This window comes from Pteropus vampyrus, unplaced genomic scaffold (assembly GCF_000151845.1).
Source record: "Pteropus vampyrus isolate Shadow unplaced genomic scaffold, Pvam_2.0 Scaffold9, whole genome shotgun sequence".
Taxonomy (NCBI): Eukaryota; Metazoa; Chordata; class Mammalia; order Chiroptera; family Pteropodidae; genus Pteropus; species Pteropus vampyrus.
The window spans coordinates 14,362,825-14,382,281 of NW_011888790.1; the positions used below are offsets into that span (position 1 = coordinate 14,362,825).

Below are 19,457 nucleotides of genomic sequence, written 5' to 3' on the forward strand. Positions count from 1 at the left end.
CAAAAAGTGATCCCCCAATAGGTCTAGTACCCACCTGATACCATATATATTTATTACAATATTATAGTCTCTATACTGTACTTTACATCCCTGTGACTATTTTGTAACTATCAATTTGTACTTCTTAATCCCTTCGAATTTTTCAACCAGTCTCCTGCAACCCCCAACCCATCTAGCAACCAACCATCAGGTTGTTCTCTGTATCTATGAGTCTGTTTCTGTTTGTTTGTTCATTTTTTTTTTTTCAGATTCCACATTTAAGTGAAATGATATGGCATTTGTCTTTCTCTGTCTGACCTATTTCACTTAGCATTATACTCTCTGGGTCCATTCATGTTGTGACAAGTGGTAAGATTTCATTCCATTTTATGGCCAAGTAATATTTCATTTTATATATGTACCACATCTTCTTTATCCAATCATCTATCAGTGGACACTAGACCAACTTGTATTTTTTATTACATGGTACACAAAGGTAGGATCTTGTCTCTTGTGTTTATTAATGCATGCTCAGTATCTAATATATTTGCTGGATTTGTAATACTCAATATGATGAATGAATTGAATAAATATACTCCAGTATGAAATAGGTATTCAACATACACCTAAATAACTAAGTAGGGTTTATTATAAATTATACAATATAAAAAATTAACTATATTGCTATTTCATAACTTTCAATATTAGACATAATTTTTATGCAGAAATATTATAGGTTCATTAAGTTTTTATTGAACATAATACCTACTCTATGACCAAAGCACTGCTTGGTATTATGGAGAGAGGAGAGTAAAAATAAATAAATTGGTAGTTACAAAATAGTCACAGATGTAAAATACAGTATCGGGAATATAGTCAATAATATTGTAATAACTATGTATGGTGCCAGGTAGGTACTAGACTTCTTGGGAGAATCACTTTGTAAGTTATATAAATATCTAACCACTATGCTGTACTCCTAAAACTAATATAAAATAATATTAAATGTCAACTGTAATTAAAAATTTTAAAAATAAAAGAAAATAAAAATAAAAACAACCACAACAAAATATATAGCCTTTACTCTTAAAGTAAGGTTATAATCTTGAGGATCTAAGATTTAAATTCACAAAGCAACATGAAAAAAATATATAAAGTGATTTTATAATGTGCAAAATTACTGTAAAACACTTAATAAAACTTAATGACAACAAATGAGTCTCTTTGATGACAGTGATCTCGAATATCCACAGCTCTCCAAAAAGTGAGCTCCAATGAGATGAGATGAAATAAGGAACAATACAGATCCCACAAAAGTAGCAGAATCAAGTTACATATATATGTCCCTATACTTTGGGAATTTTAAATAGACACAAATAACTTATAAGAAACATTCAGAATTGTGATTATCTAAAAAAATTCAAAGTGCATAATACTTTGAGGTAGCTATTTTAATATTATATATAAACATTTACTAAGAACCTACCTTATATCTATCGTCTAGCTGGTATAGATTATCAAAAATGAGTAACACATAGTACCTACTCACAGAGTTTCTGTCCATAGTTCAATTGGAGGGAGAAGAAAGGAAGAAAATCATATAAGTGCCAAATTTATATACACTTCAACAAGTGGTATAGAAAAGACATAAACACAATGCTATGGAAGCCCCACCATTGAGAAGTCAACTAATTTTGCCTGGCAGATTCTGAGATGAATTTATAGAGGATGTGCCATTTGCGCCAGACCTTGAGCATAAGTCGAGTTTGGCTGCACATAAAAAGAGAGAAGCTTATTCCAGATAGAAGGAATGACCTGTTCAAAGTCATAGTCACGAAAAACAAAACAAAACAAAACAGTATTTGTACAGTAAGGAATGCAAAGCAGTCTAACTGAATATAATAGGTTCTTGGAGCAAGAGTTTGCCCACCCAGAGAAAAGACATCCCACAGAAAGGTAAAAATGCAAAAACACAAACCAAATAAGGTGATACAGTTGGTTGTCTTGTCATGACATAATACGGTCTAATCAATTGTTTAACTTTTTCCTACTGTCTTAATCATGCACGTCAACTGAAAAGTAGTTTATGTTTTGCAGAAACTATAGTTTACAGGGACACTTTTAAGTGATAAAGTACATGTTTCAAAGCTCCAATTTGAAGCTGCTAGCACAGGTGGCAACTGAGCATTTGAAACATGGGCATTGACACACATTAAAACGATAATATTTTCAATATATTGGTTTAAATAGAATGCATTATTATTTCTTTTTCTGTTTTATTAGTGTGACTTCTAGAAAATTTTCAACTACATGTTCAGCTATCTATTGGACAGTGCTGTTCTAAAAGGTTTACAAACAAGTTAATACTATTCTCCAGGAACGGACAGCACCAATTCAGAAGATTAGAGATTATTCAACACTGAGCCCATAAAATCCTCTCTACAAAAAATGTGATTTAAATAAAAGCCAGAAAAGTTTAACATTATATAACACAGAAGTATTTTCTTATACATATAAGAAAGCATTGAGCATTTTTTTAAAGAGTGGTTTCATCTAGAGAAACAACATTTTATAATTTTAATTAAATCTGTAAAGTTTCTATAGTATTGTACTGCTCCAGTGGAGAGTTTCATGACCGTCTCTATTTTTTAATGAAACTGTTTATTGTATTACTTTGTTATTTCCACATCTCTAAAAAATTAATGTACAAAAATGCTTTAGTTTTCTGATTCATGTATAATACCCTTCCTTTAAATTGACTGATTTCCAATAGCAGTTTATGTATGTTAAAACTAAAGATAAAATAAAAATAAACATCAGAAATGTATAGCAATGTATTTGTTGTGATTATCTTTATTTTTTTAATTTTAAGAAATATAAAAGTATAGAGGATGACAATATAATCTAGAAATCAAATTGAAAACGGCTTAAAATGGTCAATATCTATGTGTCAAAACTAAACTAGAGATTTCAAGACCTAGCCATGATTTGCTGTAAAATAAAGAAAAATATATTTAGAAATTCTTCTAAGTCAATAAACCTCATACAAAAGGTGTTCCAAAGTATTTTGATGAAATTATTACTTGTATAAAAATTACAACTGATTTATTTAGCTGAGTTAACATGAATCAATATTGGCATTCGATAACATTAAACTAATTACATAGTAACACTAATTTCTGTGAAGAGTCTTAAAATAAAATGGATTGTTACTATCTACTGTGTTTAGGGAATCTCTTAATAAAAGAGACTCAGTTTACAGCCTTCTTTGAATGATTGGGAATAACAGAGCTGTTAAAATGCATGAGATTACACTGTAATAGCATTCTTTACCTAATAACAAATCAGGCTACAAATACTAATAAACATAATCACTGAGCCCTTAATGGAAGATTTCTGCTAATTTTGAAAGCTTTACAATTAACCATGATTCAATGAACCTGATTACCTGTTAAATTAAACTGTTAGGGAAGGCAGACAGTGTTGTTTTAGGAAGTCAATACTAAAGATTCTAATTTAATTTTTACTTTCAAGGCAAGGTAATTTTAATAAAAATGTTTCATTATTTTTTGTAACTATGAAATTAAATCCTGCTTAATTCATACATTACACTAAGATTAAAATATATTTTATTTATTTATTAAACTCACATGGCCCACCAGGGCCCTTACACTATTAGCATCTCAGACTTTCTCTTGTACCCTTCTCATTACTCAGGTCTCTTCATTACAAAAATTCTTCTTGCTCCAGCCCTGTAAACATATCCTGGCTTGGGAAACTTTGTTCTTGCTGTTCCCTTTTCCTAGAAATCTTTGTTCCTCAGTCCTTCACAACTAGCTCCTTCTTTCCATTTAGGTCTCAGTTTCGGACATTGCTACTTCAAAGGCATCTTTCCAAAGTTTCCTTTTAAGTGCTCATCATTTTCCATAATGCAAAATTTCTTCCTTAGGCCAACTATCAAATTTGAATGTATCTTTATGTGCTTAGTTGCTTATTGTTGGTCTTTCCTCTGTGGAACATACATTCCATGGGAGCAGAAACCTATTGGCTTGCCCACTGCCACTGACAAACTACCATTAACAAACTGATGATATATACTCTCACTTTCAAAGTCCATAAGCATATCTCTGCAGCATACTTTTTAATGGTTACATGGTGTGCCACCAATTGAATATACTAACCTTTATTATCAAATCCTCTATTGTTGGATACTTAGATTAGTGACATTCTTTACTATTCCAAATAGTATTTTAATTCACATCTTTGTACTTAGATATTTGAATGCCTGTCTGATTATTTCCTCCAGATAATCTCTTAAGTTAAAATGCTAAATAAAAATATCCACATTAAAAAAAATTTTAGAAGTCCACTTTCTTTAATGTTGTATAAAAACGTATGAGTAGAAACAAAAACAAATTATACGTTATCACTTTTGTTTATACCACTATCTAGTTCTTCATATTAGCTTTTCTATTCAAACAATAGAAAGCAAGGAGCAATTTAAGAATTGAGAAAGAGATAAAACCAAAAAAACTTTTCCACCATGTTTACACTGTGTAGAGCTGTGCTCACAGAGATGGCTGCTTTAACTTCACTGCACAGGGATTCAGTTGTATATAAAATTGAACCTGCTCAAAGCTGAGGGAGACTAGTAATGATGGGTCTATTCCCAGGGGCATTGTCATACAACTCAAACAACGGTGCAGCTACTAGCTTGTAATTTTTAGAACTGCAAACAAGGCTTTCTCTTGAAGTTGAACCAAAAATAATTTCTTATGTTCCTTAGATTTTGTAATATGAGCAGGCATATAAGGATACTGAGGAGGTTCAAAATTTGGTCTCCACCAGTTACCAATGTGTCATCAGTGACCCAGTCTTGCAGGACTTCATCTTGATGACCCATTCTCTGTCATTAAGCATTTTAGTCCTTTAACTTCATCTTCTCCTGGGTTAAATTCGCCACCAGGTAATTTGAAGAAAGTTGTTCCCAGCTGTAGCAGTAGCACCTGGGGTAGCCGGTGCTCAGGTACAATCAGAACTCCTTCTACAGTCCTCTTCATTCCAATTTTATCAAATCTCTCCCTCATGCGCTGAACTCTGGCTGTAACAAAGCTGTTCTTCTCATAGAGGGGTTCTTCTGTACCAGAAGTATAATTGATGAGAGGGTACATTCCAAGGCTTTGCCTACTAGATGTATTTGTTGCCAAACTGGTTGACCACCCTCCTGGGGCCAGCCGATCTGCAAGCAATTGGGCAGAACCACAGATATGTTGGCGAGGTCGGACACTGGCGGGGAGAGGAATGGGAGAAGGAGGGAGACTTTCCAGGTGCCAGCAGCGGTTACCTGCGTTCCACTCAGCAGCCCCCCACCCTCCATTAACTTGAAAAAGTCACATTTAAAATTTTAAATCATATTGCCATACTGTTCTCCAGAAAGGTTTTACCAGTTTCAAAATACTGTAAAAGTGACTATTTCTCCATACTCTTGGCAATATTGAAATTATGAATATTTGCCAGTTCAATAGTGGAGGATATATCATTCCTTTCTGAAAAAAACTGTTAATTACCTTTGGCATTTTTTTCTATTGGAAATTTTACCTTTTTATTTGGTTTCTAAGATCCATTCCTATATTAAAAATATGTAATTTATGCAGTCAAATAACTCAGTTGCAAATATTTTTCCAATTTTTCATATGTATTTTATCTTTTTCATATGTTTATCTTTAGCTATTTTATAGTCAAATCTGTTTTTCATTCAGAATTTTTATTTTCAGTATCAAGTTTTAAAAGTTCCACTTTATCCCTAAGACTATGAAAATTACACACACATACATATACACAAGGTACATGTCATATATTGGTCCCACTTTCATCTTTAATATTCAGCAAAAATCTACAAATACTATCAGAGAAATTGCTTTGCAAATTTGAATGTGTTGAGGCTTATATCAATGTACCATTATAATAGTCTGATACAAAGGGCTTAATATTTTCTATTAAAGATCACAAAGAGAACCTTGCAAACAATATTATTTCTTTATAGGGCAAATATTGCAAAACCCCTTAATTTCTAATGTGTCTTTCCCAACTGACTTTAATTTTGGTTTATAAAGACATTCATTAACAGCAGGGCTGCCTAAACTTCTAAGCAGACTTAGAAACTTAAAGTAGGGGTTTAGTAATAAGTTAAGTACTTTATAGACATTATGTGTCTTTAGGTTGCATTTCAGTACCACATAGTGTTTTCAGTCATGACTAATGAACAACCCACACTCAAACATATTCTGAAGTTAGATGCAGTTTGTTGAAACATCGTGATTTAACAGGTGCCTTACTGAATGACTCAACCCCATCCCTCTGGTTCTCACAATAACACAAAGGAAATTTTTAGTGGGACATCACTGTTTTTATAGTTCAAATTGAGCTCGTTGCTTTTAACTTGGATCATAAGGCTGTTATCCTGTCAGTGCCTAAGACTTCTTTAAATGCTTTGATATTTTCAACCACATCTCCAAGAAAAATGATGAAGCAATGGTGTAGCTAGAATCCCACTGAGTAGTTTGCCTTTACCATAAGCTCATTATTCTCTAAGCAAGGGCTGGAGTCTATTTGTGGATTAACTTCTTTTATTTTCTTGCTCTTTTTTTTTGTGCGTAATAGAACTTAATAATAAGTCAAATTCCACATGTGTGTGACATGGCCATGATTAGTATTTCTATGGTTCCCTTCAATATTTTGGTATAAATTTATTATAAAATTTCATAAATAATAACAGAGCTATTTTGAGGACTGATTGTATGCTAAAAACTTTAAGTGTATTAATTCATCTAATCTTCATAGCAAATTTATGACATTAGTACTATATGTATTTATATTTGACAGACAAGAAAATTAATGCATCAGAATATTAAGATACTTGCTCAAGGTCACACAGCTAAGAGTAGCAGAGCCAGATACAATGCCAAACCTACAGTTCTACAGTATATGCTCTACTGCTTCATATAACTTACACTTTTCCCTAGCTTCCATAGTCTAAAGTTATGACGGTCATAGTGAAAGTCACAGAGATAGCATTTCCTTGATTCATCAAGGCTAACTTCCACGATTCTACAGCATCACAATTTCAATTACTCTTAGCAATTTCTGAAAATCCTAATGTGTTAGCTGTGTGTCATGAGCTTGCCCATGTATTTCTTCTACAGCATATTTCCCTTGTCATTGTCACAAAGTTTTCTGCTGTCTAATTTAGCTCTCAGTTCAACCTGATTCATTTACACATCAAACTTATTGAGTGCTTACTATATGTCCATTACTGTTCTAGCCACTGGAAAAAATAGCAAAGAATAAAACAAAATCCCTGCTCTTATGAAGCTTATATTCTAGATAAGAGTGATGAGTAACAAATAATTTATCAGCAATAGTGATGTGGATGAAAAAGTCAAAGGTGGGGAAATCATTTTATAGGATGATGGGGTAGACCTCAACAATAGGATGACATTTGAGTAAAGATTTAAATTAAGTGAAGGAGTGATCCATGTAGCTCTCTGGGAGAAAACCATTCCAGGAAGAGTTCTGAGGAACATCCAGAGAGCCAGTGAGATTGGAGAAAAGAAAACAAAATGGAGAGTGGTATGGGTCAAAGACATAGAGGGGGCAGAGATGAAATAGGAAACATGTATGTAACTGTGTGTGTGTGTGTGTGTGTGTGTGTGTGTGCGCGCGCGCGCGCACGCACCTTCATATATACACGCATACATATCTATGTATTGAAAGTAGAACCAAGAAGATTATGTGCTGGTTTGGATGTGTGTGTGAGAAAAATTAAATTAAATATAGGATGACTTCAAATTTTTGGCCTAGGTAACTTAAAAAATGGAATCTGTTAAAGATGTGGAAGGCAATTGTATGAGCAATTTTGGAGGTGTCTGGGGGTAAAAATCAGGTGTTTGATTTATAGATATGTTATATTTCAGAATCCTGTTCAGTGTCAAATGGGAGCTAATGAATAACTAGTTGCAGAAGTGAGTCCTCCTTGAGAAAGAGTTACTAGCTGGATATGAAATTTAGGAGTTGTCACATTGTGAACTATATTTAATACCATGAGACTAGATGAACTCACTCTGAGTCCATGCAGAGAGAAGACAAAGGACCAACCTTGATGTACGTTAACATTTAGAGGCTGGGAAGATGAGAAAGAAATTATATTGTTTGAATCAAGAAAAATAATTAGAATATAGAATCTGAAGGAATAGGTCTGAATATCCTTCAGACAATATTCTATGATATTATGTTTTACAAATATAGGATTCATAAAAGATACACGCTAGAGTTCATAGAGATATTGTACTTGGATAAGGGAAGATCCTTTGACTTTATCAATGAAGCAAGAGAAATATAAGTTGGTATTATTTTATGAAAAGAAAAGCAATGAACAAAGAAACATACATAATTTCTTGGCATGGACTGCCATGAGCACATACCAACATTTACCATTTTTTAGAGGTAATAATGAAGGATTTTATAAATATCTACAAATGATTGATAGATGGCAATGAAGAGAAAAGTCTATTTACAAATTTCTCTGTCATTATTCTTGTTATTAATTTGGCAGGAAATAGGAGGTCGAATTGTTGAAGAAATAAAAGTATTCTTTGGCCTTAATCTTACAAGATGGGACAAAACTCCTGGTACATATATGCAGATAATTTCATAGTATATGCAGCAGACCATAGATATAACACAATTTCTATATAGGGCTCAAGTACTGAGAATACTTTCTATACACTTGATAAGACTGTAAACTCTCTTGATGTATCTATTCCTCCCTTTTACTAATATTAAGAGAACTTAATTATAGCTGAATCTACTGCTTATTAATAAATACATATTAATAGCTGAATCTGGTACATGTTCTTAAACTCATGCTTTTACCATAAGTTTTACATAGAGGACTTTTTTTTTTTTTTTAAATAGGGGGTAATAAATAAGACTACATTTTCTCAGAAGATTTCACATTCAAGTCTCAGGTGAAGAAAAGCTACTGAGTGTGAGCCAATTAGGAGATGGTCAAATGCGTGATTTTTCTCTGTTTTTAAAAAAATTAACATTCAGGTGAACGCAATAACATTAATAAGAAGAATACAATATTGGCTGAAAGACTTTATGAACATAAACTTCAATGCTAGGATGAATAATAAAAAGCACATTTATAATTTAAGTAATAATTAATGCTTTGCAATTTGGATATAAAAAACATTGGCAAGAAAATTGAAATTATATAAAAACAAATGAACAATTACTGACAAAAATATATAATTCACAGGAATTGAAGAGAGAGATTAGTGGCCCATACACCTTTGATCTCATTTTACCTTGTACTATTTTACTAATTAGAAATAAATAATTTAAAACAAAATTTAGCATATTATCGAGTCATAGCTCATTACATGTGACTGACTTTGATATATATTTGATATATAGATTTTAATTTTTTTCAACTTTATTGAAGTATAAATAACAAATAACATTGTGTAAGTTAAAGGTATACAACATGATGATTTGATATACATATATACTGTAAAATGATTACCACAATAAGATTAGCTAACACATCTATCACCTCGCATAGTTACCTTTTTTTGTGAAAACCCTTAAGATACTCTTTTAGCAAATTTCAAATATACAATATAGTATTAGTACCTATAGTTACCATACTATATATTAAAATCCCAGAAATTATTTATCTTATTCCCGAAAGTTTGTACACCCTTTAACCAGCATTTCCTATTTCCCTTTGCCCCTAGCCCCTGGTAACCATCAGTCTACTTGTTTCTATTAATACATCTTTTTTAGATCCTACATATAAGTGAGATCATGTAGTATTTGTCTTTGTCTAACTTCTTTCACTTAGCATATTTCCCTCAGGGTTCATCCATGTTATCACAAATGTCAGGATTTTGGCTAAATAATATTATATTATATGCATGCCACTTTTTCTTTATTCCATTCATCTGTCAGTGAACACTTAGCTTTTTTCATGTCTTGGCTATTGTGAATACAATAAACATGAGATACAGACATCTCTTTCAGATAGTGATTTCATCTTCTTTGGATGTATACCCAGGAAAGGGATTGGTGGATCATATGGTAATTTTATTTTTGTTGAGGAACCTCCATGCAATTATCCATAATGGCTGTATCAAATTATATTCCCACCAATAGTGCACAAAGGTTCTCTTTTCTCCACATCCTTGACAACATCTGTTATCACTTGTCTTTTTAATAATAATCATTCTAACAGGTATGAGGTGATATATCACTTTGGTTTTGACTTGCATCTCCCTGATGCTTAGTGATGTTGAGCACCTATTCATGTACTTGTTGGCCATTTGTTATTTCTTATTTTGAAAAATGTCTATTCAGGTCCTTTGTCCATTTTTAAATCAGATTGTTTATTCTCTGCAGTTGAGTTTATGATTTCCTTTTATATTTTGGACATTAACCCTTTATCAGATAGTTTAAAAATATTTTCTTCTGTAGGTTATCTTTTCATTTTCTTGATTGTTTTATTTGCTGTGTAAACTTTTCAATTTACTGTAGTCCTGCTTATTTATTTTTGATTTTGTTGCTTGTTTTTTGGTGCAATATCCAAAAACAAACGGACAACAACAAAAACATTGCTAAGGCCAATGTCAAAGAGTTTTTTCCCCCCTATATTTTCTTCTACAAGTTTTAAAGTTTCAGATTTCACATTTAAGTCATTAATCCATTTGAGTTAATTTTTCTGAGTGTCATAAGGGTACAATTTCATTTTCTGCATTGGAATGTAGTTTTATTAACAATATTTATTAAAGAGTATATCCTTTCCTCACTGATTATTATTGGATGCCTTATTAAATATTAGTTGACCATATATACATAAGTTTATTTTAGGGTTCTCATTTCTGTTCCATTTGTCTTTATGTCTGTTTTTACAACAATACCATACTGTTTTGATTGCCATAGCTTTGTAATACCATTTGAAATCAGGAAGTGTAATGTCTCCAATTTTCTTATCTTTCTCAAGATTATTTTGGCCATTTGGGCTCTGGCTTCACTGGTGAATCCTACCAAACATCTAAAGAAGAATTAATGCCAATCATTCTCAAACTCTTCCTGAAAACTGAAGAGGAGGGAACATGCCCAAACTCATTTTATGAGGCCATAATTATCCTGATACCAAAGCCAATAAGGACATTACAAAAAAAAGAAAACTATAGGCCACTATCCCTGATGGATATAGATACAAAAATTCTCAACAAAATTCTAGCAAAACAAATTCTACAGCATATTAAAAGGATCATACACATTGATAAAATGGGATTTATCCCTAGGATCCAAAGATGGCTCAATTTACACAAATCAATAACTATGATACACCACATTAACAGAATAAAGGATAAAAATCACATAATCATGTTGATAGATGCAAAAAAAGTATTTGACAAAATTCAACATCCTTTCACAGTAAAACCTCTCAGCAAAGTGGGGAATATAGAACATATCCCAACATAATAAAGGTGATATATGACAAGCCCACAGCTATCATACTCAATAGTGAAAAGTTTAAAGCTTTTCCTATAAGATCAAGAACAAGATAAAGATATCCACTCTCACCACTCCTATTCAACATAGTACTGGGAATCCTAGCAGAGCAATTAGTCAAGAAAAAGAATTAAAAGGCATCAAATTGGAAAGGAAAAAGTAAAATCATCTCTGTTTGATGATGACATGTTTTTATACATAGAAAACCCTAAAGGCTCCATCAAAAAACTGTTATAACTGACAAATGAATTTAGTAAAATTGTCGGATAAAAAAATCAACATACAAAAATCAGTTGCATTTCTATACAGTAACAATAGACTAGCTGAAAACAAAATTAAGTGGGAAGATATTCTGTGTCCATGGATCAAAATTAATAATATTATTACTGACTATAGTGGTATACAAATTCAACGCAATCTCTATCAAAATTCCAATGTTATTTTTCACAGAGAGAAAAAACAATTCTAAAATTTTTATGGAAGTACAAATTTTAAATTTTTAACTTACATTTCAATTAAAAACTTCAGGTAGAACTAAAGAAATTTCTTTTAATAGAGTTTTAAAAATAAATCTTTAATAGGTTTCTCGAGTAAATAAAATAATAACATTTAACACTGATATAGTTCCAAAAACATTTGATTTTAGTATTGATTGTCTGGCCTTAATTAGTGATAATGACTAATTGTTCACTTTTACCATTGAGTTTATCTACACATAATCAAGAAGCACAAGTTTCATAAATATTAAAATGTAATCTAAATATCTTACAAAAAATAAGGTATCTTCTAGAATGTGAATAAAAGCTATATAATTAAATTTTGCTGATTTTATCTCCTCTATTGCCTTATCCTCTATGCCAACAAAGAGCTGAACCAGCAAAACTCTGAATTAAGGTTATGTCGACAAAGAAAAACATAAAGCTGATTCACCTACACGGGAAATAAACATCCTTTTCAACCCATTAGAACTATGGCCTAACTACTAACTGAGATAATTAAATCATAAAGTAGTTTATAAAACTGCTAAAACATTAATTTTTAATATCGAGTATAATCCATGGTTATTGTTTGAGATTGTATTTTTCACCTGTTCTTCAACGAGATAATAAAATACCTCTTAGTTGGAAAGCATCAACACACACACATACATACACACACACACACACGCGCGTGCGCGTGCTCTCTCTCTTCTGTATACTGTTTGTTGGGGGGAGGGGCTGTTATCTAACATATGCAAGTTAGAAGGAATGCTGATAAAGTAGTTTCATCTGGAATGAAGGACAGTGGGACTTGCACCTGCTAAGTAATAAAGACTTCTTAGAAAAAAATTGTCACAAGTAGGAGTCTTGTTATGTTTGCATGTTTTTTATTTGTATTCTATTTGCTTTTCTTGTTTCTACTAGCAGGACTTATGCTGTGAATGCTTTATAGGGTAAGATAGCAAATGTACTCAGATTTGTGAATACTTTGGATAACTAATAAAGATTACCAGCTAAGCAAGTAGCAGCTGGTAACCAGAAAAAAATTGAACATCACACAAGGGGAGAATAGTTTGTCCTAAATGGAAGAAGTCAGAAAATGATGACATGTCAAGGTATGATGTCATAGGCCTTGTTGGACTAAAGACATCTCATGATCTGGAGTGATGCTTCTAAGAATTCAAGGGATAGTGGGAGAACATGGGAGTCTAAGTCTGGAATCAGCAAACTTATCCCACAGTGGGCCAGATGGAAAAGTTTTAGGCTTTGTGAGCCATATATGTAGTCTCTGTTGCGACTAGTAAGAAACTGCCTTTGTAGCATGAAAGTAGCTATAAATAATACATAAATAAATGATTATGGTTGTGTTCCAATACAACTTAATTTATAGACACTGAAATTTAAATTTCATACACTTTCCATGTATCATGACATAATCTTCTTTTGATCTTTTTCAATGATTTGAAAATATAAAAAGCCTTCTTATCATGGAAACAATACAAAATAGGGCTGGATTTGGCCCATAGGTAATAAAATAGTTCACTAACCTCTGGCCTAAATCATCATAGAACTGCAGAAAATCCAATGTTGGTAAATAAAACCGTAAATATTTATGTTAATGGACTTCTTTTTAATTGAATTTTAAGATGTTTGCAAGTGAAGAGGCTAAAGCTAGTGGATAGACTTGTTTTTATTTGTTTTTCTTGCCTTCACCCAAGGCAGAATGAGTGCTCAAATAACATAGAGTGTTGCTCTGCAGAAAATAATTAGGTCCTTCAAAACTAAGACAGTCATTTAAAATTACTTAAGCATCTAAAAATGTCAGGGACTGACCTGGATGCTGAGAATATGGCAGCGAATAAAAGAGGCACATCATCTAACCTCAGGGAGCTTACATTCTAGAGTGGTATCTTGGGTCAAGTTTCATAGAAGCAGAGCCTAGGTGTGAATTCTTGGGCAAGGAGTGCAATGGGGAAGTGCTCTCAAGAGGAGGGGATTGGATGAAGCAGAATTTGGTAGGAGAGGTAAGAACTAAACAATAATTCAGTATTGACTGGAGACAGGCTTCAGATTGATCTCACCGAGAAAATTTGAAGTAGGAATTACATCACAGTTGGCTGCACCTTGAGGAAAGGGGACTAGACTATTTGCATTCTTGTCTTGGGGTGGACATAAACTCAGTGGAGAGGCAGTTCCTTTTCAGCCTGAGGGGAATACTCCCAAAAAAGGGAGACAGAAGCATCTATGAGTGGTCAATAGAAGAATACCGACAGAGAACAAATATCATCCATTACTAAGTGAAGACAAAACATTTAATATTTTAGTAGTGACATAGCTATGTGGGTGGAGGATGGCAGAAAATGACATGGGTAGAGGAATTGCTCTTTTAGATATGCTGAACAAGGAAGGCAACTCTGATCATGTGAAGGCTGAGAAGAGACCTAAGGAAATTAAGAGTCCTCACCATGCAATTATCTGAGAGAAGAGGGACTTTAAATCAAGACAGATCTAGCTTTGGTATGTTCACGGGAGAGTGAGAAGGTAAATGTTCCTGAAGTGGTTAAGGATGGATAGAGAGGTAGGAGCTGAGGCTGGAAAGGAAAGAGGTAGTGACATATTATATAGAGCCTTATAGATCACTGTAAGGTGTTGAGTTCTATACTAAGTAAACAAAAGCAGCAAGTTCCACAACATATCTGCTCAAACTTTTAGAACCAGAAGTGCTTTCAAATGTCATCTGGTTTGACTCCTCAATTTTAAAGAATTTCTACAATGGAAAAATCTCATCAAAGCTGAAAGACAGGGATAGAGTTACAAAATGTATGAAAAGTGACTTCTCAATTAGTACATTAAAAAAAAAATCTGCTATAAATGTTTGAACAGTTTCTGCATATTGGATTCCATTTGTTTACATCTCAAACTTAATGTTATCCCATCAATGGCAAAACTGTGAAAGGATTAGAGCTAGCTTGCTGATGTGCAGAAAACACATGTTCCCAGTCTGGCATTAGCTTGGCATTTATTCTAGATGTAATTTTATCACCTTGGGGTAGAGAAATTGTGATAATGGTTTCAAGCAAGTGAGCCATATTTTCCTCACATGCAGCAGCCAGCTACTGCCAGGATGACTATCCTCCATAAATTGTCAGTTCCACTAGGGCCAATGCAAAGTGTTTTATGTTCAAGTTGAATGGAGAAGAGCAGACCATCCTTGAAGGATAATCGGTAAGCAGTCATAAAGTAATTTGAAAATAACACTGTGCATGAATATCCAATAAAACTAATGGTATCTTGTTACTTCTATTAGTTTGAATGAAATATTCCATTTCAAATTAGTTTTGGCCTTCATAGAAATATTTATTAGTGGTTTCAGCCCTTTATTGTTATTGTTGTTTATGTAGAGTAACTGTATTCAATGCTTCTATTAAATCTAAATACTCATATTTTCCAACTCAAAGCCATTCCTTGTTTGTTTTCTTGAAAGTTTCTGACTTTACCTTAAAGAGCTCATATCTTACTCTGATGTCAATTCTCTTACATACAAGTTTCTGATTTTAATACTGCTTTCTGATTATTTGCCATTAAGAACTTGTAGTGTGGTGATTACCCCTTACTGAGGCGATGTCCTTAAATAGAAGTCTAATTTTCATCTCTGTGTCACACTTCTTCTCCTTCCTCTTTTAAAAAATTCTAATACCAATGACATCAAAAAGAAATTTAAGTCAAAGTGATGCATTTGGTGGAGTTAAAGCTTTTAACTGAACATCTCTATCTATCTTAGTTTAATTAAATTTATATTGAAAACAGTATTCAACTGTAGATCTTAAAAGGCTCACTGAATAAAAATTCAGTTCTTTCCTACAATTATATACAACATATGTATATATTTGTAAATATATAATATATGTATCCTCATATCTTAATGGGACAAAGTCATTTATAAATAGGATGTATGCCCACTGACTTTTAAAATAGGATGTTTTTGATAAATAACATCATGAGATACTTAGCTTAATTTATTTAAATACCTTGTTTTAAATATATAGAATATTTGAGTGTGAAAGAACATTTATTTTATTTTCTTACAGTTAAAGAGTGATATTTGTTTTATTGACTAATTGTATCCATTCTGTATATTTAGAGTTAGTAAATCTCAAGAAAACTTAATGCAATTTAAAAATAGTCTGACATTTCTCTACTTTAAGAAGTATGATTCTTATTAAATAACTTGTGATACAATTGGTGAGAAAGCATGGCCTACATATGCCCACGTCTTAAATTTCTAATAGAATCAAATCCCTAATTGTTACTTTCTTCTGTGCAGAATTCTTGTTCTCAACAGGATTCTTTAATTAGGAAGAAAAATGGTTCTTGTAAAAGACTTACTGATTATAAAATATCGGCAGGGGGTGGGGGTCGATTGAAATTACTGGCACTAAATACATTTGGGTTTGCACGTCAAATACATATACTAACTTCATTCTTATATGGCCAAGAGCTACACACGTCAAAGAGCCTAAAAAAAGATAGAATTTAAGACTCCGGCAGGAGCATCATCTATTGGTTTCTCTGCACAGCATTTTTTCCCCCTCTCTGTTAATGAGACCTCAACTTAGTTGAAACAGTATTTCTCCTCATCATGTACAGTAGGACCACCTTTAAAGTACTGCCCTCTTCTGGCCAAAGTGTAGGCCTGTGACTCAGGCTGCTTCAGATCTCTTACCTGGGAATATGAATTTTGAACAGAGTGCCATAAATATTTTAAAAAATTGGAGGTGATTTTTTGCTCATATGTAAACACCTCATTGATGTCCCTTAGTTTCTACTCACACCTCTGGATTTTCCTTGGTCTCTATTATTCCTTAGACCTAACTTTTGCTTTCTGAGATTCTGAATAGTCTTGTATACTTCTAATAAATTTGTCTTTGGTTTCAGTTTGCTAGAATCAACTTCTGTTACTTACAAAGATTCCTGACCAAGGAAAAAAGCTTATAAAAATAAAATATTATTTGGTCAGAGAAAAATGAACTGTTTCTGTGTGGTAGTAATACCAAATAAATTAGAAGTGACAGATAATGTGCCTCAAATCTCGTTGGAAAAGGCAACAGACAGGCAGGTGATTATTAAATGGATAAACTATAATATCCTAGCAAGATAAAAAAAAAATGACAGTTTTTATTGCCTAGCTACAGCTCTTAGAAATTATAATAGTACTATAATAAAGGGAAAAAGTATAGGCCTTCTAGTAAAATGGGGAAGCAGCTGTAGTTTGGGCCAAGACTAGAGATTCTTTCATTGTTGATCCCAGGCTTTTTTCTAGAAAAATTCTCCTGATCAATTTTGTTTAACCATGGTCTGCTCTCAACATATGTTTGGGTTTGCATGTGTTCTAAGGTGTATTGAATTCCTCAGTGCATTTATAAGCCCCAGTTGGACAGGGCTTGTGGTTACTATGTTTTTTACATCTGACAGAGTGAACTGTACAAAGACTTTATTTTATTAATACACGTTGACTTCATTCCAGTTAACAAGTGCACATGTGTACACACACATACACACACACACACACACACACACACACACACACACACACACACACCACAATTTGAATTTGATCTCTAAGACCCCCCAATGATTAGGTAGCTGTACTTGGGACATGATTTCAAAAGAAATCGGGGGTCATCTCACAAAGCATATTCCCACCAATTTCACCATTAGAAAAATATTATTTTACTGCAAGTCTTTTCTAAAATCAACTCTACCTCTTTCTTTATAATCTCATGATATAACACCTGTGCAATGCTACCCACATATATTTTTAGTTACGTAAACTTTATATACTTAAAACACAGCTGAACCACAGAAGTCCTAATATACTTCCATAGCAATCTATTTAAATCTTTTATAACAAAATTTACAACTATTTAAAAATCCAAGATCTTTATATAACCGCAGAAGAAATTTTAGCCCAATAGCCAAATAAAACATCCTACAAAGACTTTGGACATGCCTAAAAAATGCACACAATAAAATAGTGAACTTCAATGTCAGAAGAAAAAAATTACAAAGGTAGTTCTGAATATCCTGGCGATCAAAACAAAGGGGAGAACATAATTACTTTTACCATTCAAGGTCACAACTCCCATGAGCACAAACAACTTGGATAGTCCTGCTGAAATGTTTCTAAAGGGCCAATTGCTGTTCAGCTGAAATTCATTTCTTGTATGAAGAAATGCAAACTCTCTAGTGACCAGATTACCCAAGTTTCAAGAGACACTGGAATTACAGATTTTATGTGAAATACCCCCAATTTGAAACTTGTTAATTAAATCATTCTTGGAAGATTAAAAAAAAATTGGATCTGAGATCCAACTGCCTGAGCTATGTGTTGGCTTCACCATTTACTTTCGTTTGACCTTAGACATGACAATCACTCTGCTTCATGTGGAAAAAAAGTAGTAATAGTATCAGCCTCATAAAGGTTTTGTGAGGATTTCAATGAGATAACAGAATGTCTGATATAAGTACTTAAATATTAACTACATTTTCATTTAAAAGAATGTGTTTTAAAATAAAAATATATCTGCAGCGATAAATGTCGGTCACTAGTTTAGACCTGTGATTTATAATTCTTCCTTTTTAGAAAGGAAAACATCAGTTTTTCCAAGAAAACTTTTTCTACAGCATTTATCTCTAAAATAATATTTTTCCATGCAAAATTTCATAGACATGATGCAATATAGAGTATAAGTATAACTCAAAGTTCTGCAGTGTGACATACTCTTCACTCTCCCTCAACTTCCACTTTCCTGTTAAGTTTAATCTTAACCAAAAATCAACTGGTCTTGAACCATTTAAAAATATTAGAAGACGGTATACAACAATCAACAATAAGAACTTGATGATGTACCTATCAACCTGCCTCTGATAAATTTTTCTCTGAATAAGATTCACTGCCCAACAAGTCATGTTTTATGAGAATTCTTTTAATGTGTATATCACACATACCTTATTCCCAAATCTAAAGTGGCTAGATCTGACATTGACCTTCCTAGTATATTTGTAAGGGTAACAATGCCTCTGTAGTTTCCTTCAAAATACTTTTAAAATAATTCCTCATTTATCAACAAGGGATTGGCTAACATCACAGATCACCATGAAAGTGCACCCATTTTATCTCCTATATTAAGCTTCAGCTTCCCACAGCAAAGTCTCTTGAGGAACATGCACGTATTTTCTTCCCCTTACCTCCTCAAATGCAAATCAGGACACTACCTCAGGCAAACTTCAGTTTCCATACAGGAAGCTTTTTTTATTATTATCCAAAATTCAGATCTTAATATTGTTTATCCAGATTACCTCATTCTAACCTTCCTAAGGAAGATCCCTGCTCTGAAAAACCTGTCCAATCAATGC

General features: G+C 32.8%; 1 protein-coding gene and 1 pseudogene across 1 annotated transcript in view; both read right to left on the minus strand.

Annotated features, from left to right (window-relative positions):
• PPFIA2 (PTPRF interacting protein alpha 2) overlaps positions 1-19,457 on the minus strand; it is a 465,706-nt gene that overhangs the window by 409,949 nt on the left and 36,300 nt on the right. The window lies entirely within an intron of this gene.
• On the minus strand, positions 4,586-5,356 carry LOC105302070 (annotated as a pseudogene).